Below are 13282 nucleotides of genomic sequence, written 5' to 3' on the forward strand. Positions count from 1 at the left end.
TTTAATTTAATCCTTTAAATTGAGATTGCTAATTCTATGGTTATAGGACTAAATTTCAATTGGGAGATTGCCAATTTCCCCCTATTGAAATTAATATATATCACTCACCCGTTATTTGTCATCATAATAGTCAATAATCCGCTGGCGTTATAATTTTACAGTATTACCCTTATTTTCAAATACACTTTTAATTATATTTATTATAAATTAAATAAATGATATAAATAAAAATTACAATAAATATTAAAATATTAAAAATAAGATATATATATACACACATATATATGTTTTGATGTGAATAAAAAATTAATAATAATATATTTTTCTTGTACTTTTTTTATATTTTATATTGTATATTTATTATAAGAAAATATTTATAAAATAATAAAGAAATTAGAAGAAAAATATTTTATTATTAATTTTTTAACTAAAAGGACCACAATTTGGAACAATATTATTTGGCGACACATTTTCTAGCTAGGCATGAGTAACTAGCTAAATAGCCAGCACGACCTTCATTTATTACAACTGCTCAAATATACCCAATGGAAAATCAATAGCATGACGTTAATCTTCAGATCGCAAGGGGTTCCGCCAGCAACAAGGCAACTTGGCGTTTCATCATCAACGAATGGGTGAAGCGATCATGACCATCGTCGTACATCAAGTGGCCTGAACGTGCGAAATAAAGAATCCGCTGAAGCATAGGTAACGGGACAGTCGTTGGGTTGAGAAGCTCCTCATTTATATCTTTCCAACTGTCAGCAACTTCTAACAACAACTCTTTAACTGCCTCTTCCTCGGAGACGCCATGTTGATTCTTGTAGCACTCAACTGCTGAGGGAATATGTCCTCTCTTTTGCTCAAACTACATCACGGATGCATATGAATTGGTTATAAGAGAACCAAAAAAAAAAAAAAATCATCAGTTAGCCAATTTTTTTTTTCCCATGGACATATATGTTATGTTATGTTATGTGTTAAAAGAGAGTTAAAAATAAATGCAGCCGCAAAGGCCGAATGGTTTTCAACAACCTTTATTTTATTGACAATTTCTAAGTTTGAATCTCGAGAAGGTAGGTGTTAGAAAAATTGTTTTGGACTTCACCCATATCTCTACCTTTAAAATAGATAAAGAAATTATGTACTATGGTGACACGCCTCAAGATAAGTTACAAAATTTCTCCTCGAGATTAGTGGTGAATATAGTTTTATTGAATTGAATTATAATGTAGAATGGAGAATATTATTTACCTTATACCCTGCTATGTCATCCATGAGCCTGATAATGGTTTCTGTCGCTTTAACACTCTTAGCGTTTTTAAGAATGCATTCAAATTGTCAATAAAATCACCCAAATCAACGAAGGAAGCGACCGCTATCGGAAGTAAACCGATAGTTCTTAATGCAACTGATTTGTATTCATCGACGCTTGGAACATAACCTTTATATAACCACTTGGCTTGGGTAAAGTTCGATAAAATTAATTCTTGCGTCTGAGCAACATAACCCAAGTCAACAATAATAATCACCTTGCAAAATCATATAACATGAAATTGATTATCAATAAAGTAATTGCTTACCATCTGTTTTGCATATGGTATGGCGCCGTACGATCTTCCTTCCTTTGCCAATTTGATGCAGCGGAAGTTTAATGTTCAAAATATTCCGTTGATTTTAGAGAATACCGGAACAAAAGAACAACTAAATTCACGTTGATTCAAAAGAATACCGCGAATTTAGGGATTAAGACTCGTTGATTCCGCAGAATACCGAGAATTAACTGTTCAAATACTCACAAAGAGATTTGAAAATTGAAATATTATTAAACTCAAAAATCTCTGCCCTCAAAGGCTACAAGAGGGAGCTATTTATAGTAGTAGTAATTATCCTAATTCATGAAGTAAAACAAAATCCTAAATTGAAAGGGAAACAAAATTCTAAATTAGAAAGGAATTTAAAAGTCTTAAACTTTAGTTAATAAGGAAACTAATCCTAGTATAATATGGATTCCTACTCTTCATCATTCTTCCTCAGCTTCTCTATAAATATCTAAGAGTTCCTTGAAAATAAATTTCATGTATTCTGGCAGTGTATCTATGAGGCCAATGTCCCATCTGAAAAAATCAAATATAATCGTTATATTTGCACATTCTAAAGAAAATATATAAGCGATACAATTAATTTATTTCTAATAAAGTATATTATGAATTAAATATCCAATCAAAGAATTACATTATAGGGTTATTATTGTTTCACTACATCAAGAGTTGTAAAATATCAAATGACTATAGGAAGTATTATCTCCTATCATTTTACTACTTTTCTGTTAAAACCATTAGTTGATTAGTAAAATATCAATTTTTCCTTTTACAATACAATACACAAATAGAGGTATCAAATACTAGACAAAAATTATTGGCATACCCTTTAACTGTAAAATAATGATTTTAACCATGACTTTATGAATAACCCTAAATTTATCGTAACCATAAAAATGGAGCATTAACAAAATACTCCGGGATATTATTCTTAAAAAACATAATTTATTCTTTAAAAAAACACTTAAAGCTTATTTACAAAATCAACACTTCCATATTTAATTTTTTTTCTTCTAGAATAGGTTGAGTTTTTTTGGGCAAAAATTTATAGGGGTATGTTTGTCAATTCACTACTTTTATGATAGCAATAAATCAAGGGTTATTCAAAAAATTATGGTTAAAACTATTATTTAACAATTCATATTTAAATCTATTATTCATAATTTTATGTACACTATCGGATACCTCTTTTGTGCATTTTATCTTAAGGGGTAAAATTAATATTTTTTTAGTCAGCTAACGATTCTAACAAAAAAGTAGTAAAATAAAAGGTTTTACAAAGTTATAATAGTAAAATGATGGGGGAACAATACTTCTTGTACTTATTTGATATTTTATAATTCTTGAAGTAATGAAACGATAATAATCTTTTATTATATAGGCATGGGGTCTTGCTAAGTTACATCATGTATAAAATGCAGCAACCCTAATAGTCACTCATGATGTCCCATTATTTAGGTTATTGTAACCTATAGAATACAGATAATACAACTTAACAACTGCTATATAGGGATGTATATGGTTTTATAACCTTGTGACTGCTTCAGTAAAATGTGTGAGCTGTTCAAAAGTACCGTAAGCATCAAATGTGTCGTCTATTATGGTTAGCATGCACATCACTTTGGATGCAAAAATTCTACCAAATGCCAAATTGGGCTCATAGGACACTCCCAGCAACATCCAGATATATGTCTCTACTATTCTATCTCTTGCGTAAGGCACCTTTTTAGGGAAGCCTAAATCGTTCCACCACCTGAAATTCAATTTTAAATCTAATTGGATAGATATTTTGCTACATTATAAAGTTGTCACTATAACAATCGTTACTTCTGTAGTATATAAAAAATACAAAAAAGAACACAATTTGGTTTCATCTTTTAAGGAGGTAGCAAGGAAATATGAAAACTCGAGGGATAAGTGAAAAAAGTTAAAACTTTTAAAGAGAAGTTGTAAATCTTCCATATTATATTTGGAAATTTTGTTTCATTAAAAAAAAAAAGAGAGAGAGAAATTTACGTGATTTATTTTTATTGTTTTGTATTTTCATCTAATTTATAAATTTATATCACATCCATTCTTAAAACATTTTTATAATTGTATCATTACTCTTTCATTATACACATTATCCTCCAAACACTATAACTTTTTTTTTATTATTATTATTAGCAACAAGCACATAATATACAAAATCTACAACCACTACCACTGTTGACAAATCTAGAATACATAAAAATTTTACTGCAAACTAAAGATCTTGGTTTGGGTGTTAATAAATGAATAATTAACTATTGTAAGAAATTTTGCGTTGAGTCTTTGATTATACTAGGGGGCAACTGTGGTAAATATGATTTCTCTTTTTAGGGAAAGTGACAATCTCCCATCTCAAAACAACACCAATAAGAGGCTTTTCCACGTTGAAAGAATATATATCTGAAGTTACCTGGTCATGATACTTGCTTCCTTCTGGTGTGCTGCTTGTAATATATTAAAGTCTAACTTTGCAAACTTGAGCAAAGTTTCAGCATGCAAATCATCTCTTGAATAGATATCCAAAAAATACCTTGCCTCTAACCTTGCTGCTGCTTTACGGAGAGGAATTTGCAGAGAACGACGTATTTGTTCAGGAAGTTTAGAGTTTACATGAGAATGATCAGATATAGATATTATTGACTTAAGGTGACTGGTAGTGAAAGCAATGGCTTCATCTAAAATGTCTTCTCCCCGAACTGCTAGGTATGCTGCCTCGTGCAAACTGAACATGCCTCGTATATCGTTGATCAATGATTCCTTGAATTTACCTTCATCATCTTTGAACTTCTCAAACACATCTGATGACCATATTCAAAAGAATTAAAGGCGAGCTAGTCTCGATTAGTGTACATGCTTAAATTTAGTTTGATAATTAACAATAATCTTGTAATTAACATAAATAGTTTAATTAACAAAATGAAAAACTATTACATACCACATGAAATCTTAACTCCTTGCTGTCTAAAAAGTCGAAAGCGAAGAGAAACAACGTATAGATCATCACGGTCAAGATCATGAGATACCTTTCCCAATTCATCTTCAATCTCCTTTTCAAAATGATAAGCGACACCTAATCGTTGTACTGAATCAATCATGTGTAGTTTATGGGCAAGCTTATTGGCAGTAGTGGTTATCATCCTCCTGACCTCTTGCTTCAGTGCTGCGTGCTGTTCTTGAGTTGCATCGTCAATTGTCTGCAAACGCAAGAAATTACTTAATATTAATGCATTACGTGTGTCTAACAAACGATTATATATGACATATGATTGTACATCGATTGGGCTCGCTTCTCTGATAATTAATGAGATATTTTGATATTGCAATTGTTTAATTACCTCGACATCGGCAGCGGATTTCAGGAAATGGGTTCCCCATAAAGTAGGATGAAAATCTGCAATGGGACGAACAGTTTCTTCAGTTGAACTGGAAACTGCTGCTAGAAGTGGAATAGACATATCTTTCATTCCGTTTCAGACAAACCAAATACAACTTTATAGTTTGCTTTTAAGAGTAGGAGTTGCAAAAACCTCAAGACACAAATGCTCTATATATAGAGAGAAACGATGAGGCAGTGGAACACTTTCGTTGGTACTTTGTCATGTGCTCAGTAGTGATCCTACGTTGGGATCATTAAATTTAATATTGAAAAAGTCAATGGATCTGATTGCGGGATCCATATTAAACCATGTGATAAAATACTCTTGAACTATTATCTCAATATATTATGGGTGAGTTTGGGATTGAGATTGGAGAGCTGTAACTTAAAAGGTACAACAGTAAAGTGTTTGGTGAATACTAACTGTTGTATCTTGAAAGTTATGTTGATATGATTTTTTGCTTGTATAATGGAGAATCTATTATATCTTTAATAATTTTATTAAAATTTTTATTTACTACATATTATTCACTTTTGCTTCATAGTTACAGTTTTTTTTCCACAGTACCTCAATCCCAAACGCACCCTAAGAAGTTGCGATCATTTTACATAAATTTTTAAATTTAGGATTTTTTTTTAGGTAATGATAGAGAGTTCACTCTAACCCTATATCTAACTCTATACAAAAATAAATATATAAAAGTTGAAATAGTAATAAAGTTGTATTAAATTTTATCTTAATTACAAACTGGCCACAACAATTTATCTTGATGAGATTGAGGTGGGGTTAATTGATGATAAGGATACATATCATTTTTCAGCTTTCTTATGCAACTTGCAGATTGTGATATTGTGCGTACATTAACTAACTACTCAACGTAACGACCGTAAATTATTTTATTAACTAACTACTCAACGTAACGACCGTAAATTATTTTGAAAACCTATCTCTCTTTTAATTTTACAATAATAATATTCCAAAAAGGCCATAATTATTTAACTTATATGTATTTTAATTACCCCTACCAAGCAAAATATTTCAATTATTTTAACTAAATAAATATATTTTAGTTATTCTTAAAGCCAAAGTCTATTTCTGGTTAGTAAATGATCCAAACATTTTATTGGGGGCTAAATCTAATAACTCCAATGATATCATAAATATAAAAATTTACTTTCTGCAAGACTTATCTCGAATAAATTCTCTAATTCATTTTGAAGATGAAATTTAAAAAAAAAAATGAATCACTGGGGCTTAATTAAAATATTTTACTTAGAGTTCCAATGATATTTAAGGGAATATGATTTTTATCAGAATTTCTTCTGTTAACCAATTTTTCAAAAATTCTATTTCAAACAAATTAACTTCATTATAAGTGCATTTAACAAATTTCACGATTCTAATTCTTAAAATACTTGGACCACCAGGGATCTTAGAAAAATAGTATGCGAAACACATTGGATCTTAGAAAAAATTTACTTTCTGCAGTACTTATCTCGAATAAATTCTCTAATTCATTTTGAAGATGAATTATCAACAACAGTAATATAATATATTTTCTAATCCCTAGTGTTCCCTTCGTGGGTCTACCGATGCTATCAACAATAACAAGCAATTTTTTTAATAAAAATAATCATTTTACTATTCTTTTTAAATGAACTTCTATAATTTTGGGAGATTGGAAGAGTCGAATCCTCCACCTAATGAATAAGGGAAAGAAGAGTTGTCAACTAACTCAATTAAGTAGCTCTATTGGTTAGTTTACTATTAAACTTTGGTGTATTTTATTTACAAGTGAGATTATTTGTACTTTAAAATGTACTTTGAGCACCATATTAACTAAAAAATTATGATACTAAAATAACCTTCATACAACTTAATATTAAGAATAAACTATTACAACTTTGGACACCTATCTAACACATCCATTAATCATACCATTATTTATGCTAACCTTAACTTCATCTCTTTTATTGGGTGCCGAATTGAATTTATTTTGTACTTTTGATCATAAAAGATTTGTGGGCAAGTTCCAAAAATATATTAAAATGTTTCTATTAATCCTTTTTGTTATTTTTAATTTTGTTAATATGTTAATTTATGTGGTCTTTTTCTTTAAAGTTTAAAACGTATAAGGCGGCGAAGAAGAAAAATGTTGAAGATGCTGGCTCGATGAATAAGATGGAATATGGAAGAATTATTTTGAACATATATCCAATTAATTGTGCGTTGTGCAGAAAATTAATGAAAAAGGAATAAGAAAGAAAAAGTTTTGAGTATACATGATCTTGTGGGATGCTCCAGCAACCAAAGAAAAAGTTTGTTATTGTTGAAATCCCATAACACTTCTGTATAAGGAGGACTTGTGTGAGACCGGTGGCAGGTTGGTCCACCGATGGTTTGTCATTTGTAGAATAGTCGGTCCGAAAATGAAACAAAAGTCGTACTCACTGAAACAAAAGTCGTACTCACTGAATTAAGTTTGGCATAAAAAAGGAGAAAAATCAGTGACTAAACTGACGTATGACCTTAAAATACAATGAATCACGTAATAAAACATTACTGAAGTGACTGAAATGATGTATGACCTTATTAAGCATGCTGACACATAATTTATGTGCTTCTGTGCCCGGAAAATCTGATCCGGGTTCAACCTACACCGGATCAATTTTTATGCGAAATCCGGATTGATTTTTCAGAACCCGCATACTTCTGGGTCCGAATCCAGTTTGAAGTGAACCCGCAAATCCGGAACCCGGATCCGGATATTATTTATTTTAATATTAATTTTTTTAATTATTAAATATAAATAGATAAAAAAAAAACCCTAGCCCTCTCAATTTCTCATTTGTTCACTCCTCTCTCAATCTCTCTCACTCTCTCTTCAACTCTCTTGTAATTTCTCTTCTTCAAATCAAATTCTTTGCGGCGTGGCTGTCATCTCCTTCACGGTGTGCTTGTGTTTGTTTCATCACTCATCAGCATCACTTGTCTCATCTCTCACTCTATCACGGCCAGCAAAAGGGGGTGGATTTCGCGGCTGTGTTCTGTGGCCTGTGGGGGTAGATTTTGGGGCTGTGTTCTGTGGCCTGTGGGGGTGCATTTCGCGGCTGTGTTTCACGGCCTATGGTGGTGGATTTCGCGGCCTGTGGGGGTGGATTTCGCGGCCTGTGGGGGTGGATTTCGCAGCCTATGGGGGTGGCCTGTGGGGGTGGATTTCTCGGCTGTTGTATTTGTTTTAGAACCTGGATTTGAAGTTATATGTTTTGTATTTGAAATTTTGTTGAACTAAACTAAAGCAATCTGGATTCTGGAAGCAATTTGGTTTTGGTTTGTGTAACTGTATTATTTTTTTTTCATTTTTCCAGCAACTTAAGGAAAGCAATTCGGGTTCAAAAACCAGAATCTGGAAACCCGAATTTTTCCAGGTTGAACCCGGGCCGGACCCGGATCGAAAAAAAATCGGGTTTAATACGGGTCCGGTAATGAGAATTTGGTGTCCAGGTCCGGATTCGGAACGGCTAAACCTGGACCCGGACCCGAAAATTGCCATCCCTGTCCGTGCCACAGAAGCAACCTACATGCACGGGAGAAGAGTAGATGATATATTTCTTATTTATGTGTTGGAAAGTTAATAACAATCCAGTATATAAAGCAATTACATGAATCAAAAGTTAGAAGGTAGTAACGGCCCACTACAACAAGAATGGGAGCTGGCAATCCTTGTTAATCTTCCATGATATTTAGGCAATTACTGTCAATCTTCCATAATATTTGGCAAATCAATCACTCCTTGATTTCCTCTTCTCCCAAAACACTCCCCCTCAAGTTGGTGCAAAAATATCGATGGAGCCCAACTTGAACAATATCTCTTGAAATCTGGATGTTGTTAAGCATTTTGTAAAAATATCAGCTAGTTGTAGATAATTAGAAACAAATGGGGTGCAAATTATACCAACTACCATTTTTTCTCAAACGAAGTGGCATTTTACTTCAATATGCTTTGTTCACTTGTGAAAAATTGGATTAGAAGCAATGTGTATAACAACCCAATTATCACAAAATAATCAAGTTGATTCTGTTGTAGCGAAGCTTAAATCCTTCAATAAGGCTCTCAACCAAATAATTTCACTAGTATTAGTAGACATAGCACAATATTCTGCTTTTGCACTAGACTTAGCCGCAACATTTTGCTTCTTACTCTTCCATGTGACCGAATTTCCTCCAACAAAAATGCAATGTCCTGTTGTAGATCGACGGTCAATTGGACATGCTGCCCAATCAACATCTGTATAAGTAGAGATAAAAGTGTGGCCATTCTTGCGCATTCATATCCTTGATAGCAAACTTTCTATGCAAAAGTGCTTTGAGCTTTGATATTTCTTCATGGTCATTTCCTATAATTAAAATATCGTCAACATAGACCAAAACAACTCTAATGCCAGAGATGCCCTTTTTGACAAATAATGAAGAATCTGCAACACTTTTTTGTAATCCACTCATCATGAGAACTGAACTCAACTTTGCATACCAAGCTCGTGGTGATTGTTCTAGCCCATATAATGTTTTGTTTAATTTGCATACAATCTTAGGTTCTGATTCTTTTAAATGGCCAGGAGGTATTCTCATAGAAACTTCCTCTTCAAGCTCTCCATGAAGGAAAATATTTTTTTCATCCATCTGGTATAGTCTCCAGTTTTCATTCACTGCAAGAGATACAAGCACTCGAAAAGTATTAATTTTTGCAACTTGAGCAAAGGTCTCTTTATAATCTTCTCCATAAGTTTGAGTAAATCCTCTAGCAACCAATCTTATTTTATGTCTTTCAATGGTTCCATCACTTCTGTACCTTATTTTGTATATCCAACGACAGCCAACAATTTTCTTTCCATGTGGTAGCTTAACAATGTTCCATGTCTTGTTCTCATCAAGGGCCTGTAGCTCTTCGTGCATTGCTTGTCTCCAAATGGAATTGGAGTTAGTTTCTTTAAAAGTTTTGGGCTCTCGATTATTGGATGTTGCTGCAAGAAAGATCGAATGAGAATACTTCATCCTATCATATGTCAAGTGAGCCTGCATGGGATAAAAGATCACATGGTAAGTGAAAAAAATCCTTTGAAAGGAATTTTGGTCTATTAGAAATAGATGTAGGTAATTAAAAACCAAAAATTAACAACTTAATTTTTTTTCGGAAGTATTGTTCATGACTACTGTTCGCCGCAACTGTTTACTATTACTGTTCACGAATACTGTTCATCCGCATCAAAAATATTAATTTTCCAAAACATCATACAATGTAGAAAATAAATGACACGGAGATTTTTACGTGGTTCGGATTAACCAATCCTACATCCACGAGGCCACGCCCAGATAAAAAGTAATTCACTAAGTTGAAATGTTACAACCTATGAATTTACTAAACTTAAGACTCTCACTTACAGTTTATCACCATACAGTTTACTCAACCTTAGACTGAATATGCTTCTCTTGAATCATTGCTACCCCTCTTGATCCACGATCCTCAAGGCACTTCGCAAAGTGATCAATAACAATTCTTCAATTCTTCAACGTCTAGTGATCCAAAATCCACATAAACTCTCTGTAGAGATAAACAGAAGATAAGAAAACAAATCAACACAACATGATGCTCCAAATCTGGATTCTCTGGAGAGGAGGCCAAATTTTTCTTCTCTGTTTTATGCTCTGTGTTGTGTGATCTTTAATTGTGAAATACCTCTCTTTATATAGGCACTAGAGTTTCACCAAAATAGCAAGTCTTAAAAGACTTGGATTCTTTCCAAATAAGAGGTTCTTTCCTCTTATAATTCCCATGAATCTGAATAGGAATAAATCTGATCTTCTTACCTTGCTTGTCTCCCAAGAAATATCTAGAGCATTTAATGAACTTCCTGTTTGAACCAACTTCTTGCTCTAAATAGATCTCATGCGCCAATTATAAAATTCAACCATTAATTGACTTGCTAAATTACACATCTAATTAAATTAGAAAATAAATATTCCAAATAAATTAGAATCTCACTAAATTAGGGAATTAATAAATTAATCCCTATTACAATACATGCAATAAATAAATGTCTAATTTAACTAGACTTGCCATAAAATGCCAACTCTATAAATATTGGATTTAACATCCTTCATTTCTTTTTTCTGGTGGACAAACCTACCTTTCTGATATGCGTTGGGGCTGTTGAGATGGAGGTACAACTGTATTATCTGTGGTAGATAAAAGGGTTGTAGTAGTAAGTGTTGAACTTGTAGATTCTTCAATTTGTTGACCACCGTTACTCAAATAAGGACTCTGTTGAGCTTCATTATTTAAACAAGTGTCATCACTTGTAATTGTTGGTAGTAGAACCAAATTAGATAAGCACTCCCCCTGAGATTGAATTTTGCTATCATTTTGTGGTTGAAAAAATGACTTTGACTCAACAAATTTCACATCCCGAGATATAATAAGCTTTCGAGTGGTCATATTATAGCACATGTAGCCCTTTTTTGTTGAAGAGTATCCAAAGAATACACAACGAACTGCTCGAGGGTCCAATTTATCACGATTTATAGCTTGTTGATGAACATAACTGACACAACCAAAATCTCGCAAATGAGAAATATTCGGCATCTGATTTTTTAAGACTTCTAAGGGAGACTTAAATTCAAGAACTCGACTAGGAAGACGGTTAATCAGATATGTTGTCGTTAGAACACCATGTGACCAATACTTCTTTGGAACATTCATTTGAAACATCAAAGCCCTTGCAGTTTCTAGAATATGTCTATTTTTCTTTTCTGCCACGCCATTCTACTGTAGCGTACCCACACAACTAGTTTCATGAAGAATCCTATGGTTGCGAAGATATTAAAAAAATGAACCATTGGTATATTCAGTTCCATTATTAGTCCTGAAAGATTTTATCTTGTCATCAAATTAATTAATCATCATGTTATGGAATTCTTGAAAAACAAATATAACTTATGTCTTTGATTTCAATAAATATAACCAAGTAGCATGAGATTTATCATCAATAAACAAGACAAAATATTTATATCCATCATAAGAATCAACAGGTGCAGGGCCCCATAAATCAGAATGAATCAGCTCAAATGACTTAGAAGACACAAATAAAGATTTATTAAAAGGTAAACGAGTTTGTTTTGAAAATTGGCAAACATCACAAGCACTAGAGGTAATAGAAATAGAAAGAAAAAGGCTTGATAAAATGCGAGCTGAAGGGTGTCCAAGTCGTTTGTGTAAGATATGACCTTCTTCATTTTTGTATGACAAGCTTTATCAGCTGTGTTCAGCAAATATAGCCCATCTGAATAAATTCCCTCACCAATCATCTTCTTCGTTTTTCGATCCTGAAATATAACGGATGATAGAGAAAAAATAACATCACAATTCAAAGAGTTAGTGATTTTTCCAACCGATAAAAGTTGTACTGGAAATAAAGGAACAACAAGAACTTTAGAGGTGGAACTTTGAGGAAAAATTTTTATTTTTCCATTTACAGATACTAGAATAGTAGCTCCATTTGCAATAGATACCTCATGTTTATGGTTTATAGGAATAAAAGCATGCACAATACTAGGATTATTGGTCATGTGATCTGTGGCTCCTGAATCGATTATCCAGGAATTTGTATTATGGGAAAAAGTAAGATAAGCTTGTAGATTACCTGAAACATTAACCGAAGTGGTCTGACTAATTTCAGATGACATGGACATACTAATTTGTTGAGGGAGATGACTGAGCTGATTTATTGAGATTTAGGTATCTGCAACAGCAACATTGTCCTTTTTATTTTTATCTAGACCAGTCTTGAGGTGTGGATACAAATCCTAGCATCAATCCTTTGTATGTCCATTTTTTCTGCAATGGTCACAATGGTAACTTTCCTTTTTTCCTTTATTGCAATTGCTCTTCCCGTACTTCTCCTTTCTGTCATTTTTTTCAGCCACAAGCACATGTGAGTCTGGTTTTTCAGAAGTAATTTTCGCATTAGCATTCATGGTCTTCTTACGAGTTTCTTCTTGTTGAATAGTTTGACAAATAATGGAAAAAGAAGGAAGCTTTGGGGCCATGAGAATGTTGCTCCTTAGATTTTTATATTCTGGCTTCAAACTATTAAGTAAGGAAAAAATTTTGTCTTCTTCCACTCTTTGCTACAGCACTATAAGGTCAGCGGTAAATGAACGATACATATTTAGTTCATCCCCTAACTTTTTAAGATAACCCAAATGCTCACTAAAAGT

General features: G+C 32.8%; 1 pseudogene; it reads right to left on the minus strand.

The window, feature by feature from the left end:
* Nucleotides 1–574: 574 nt before the first annotated feature.
* On the minus strand, nucleotides 575–5111 carry LOC102617475 ((E)-beta-farnesene synthase-like; annotated as a pseudogene).
* Between the last annotated feature and the right edge of the window lie 8171 nt (nucleotides 5112–13282).

The sequence above is a fragment of the Citrus sinensis genome, chromosome 9, assembly GCF_022201045.2.
Source record: "Citrus sinensis cultivar Valencia sweet orange chromosome 9, DVS_A1.0, whole genome shotgun sequence".
NCBI classification, from domain to species: domain Eukaryota; kingdom Viridiplantae; phylum Streptophyta; class Magnoliopsida; order Sapindales; family Rutaceae; genus Citrus; species Citrus sinensis.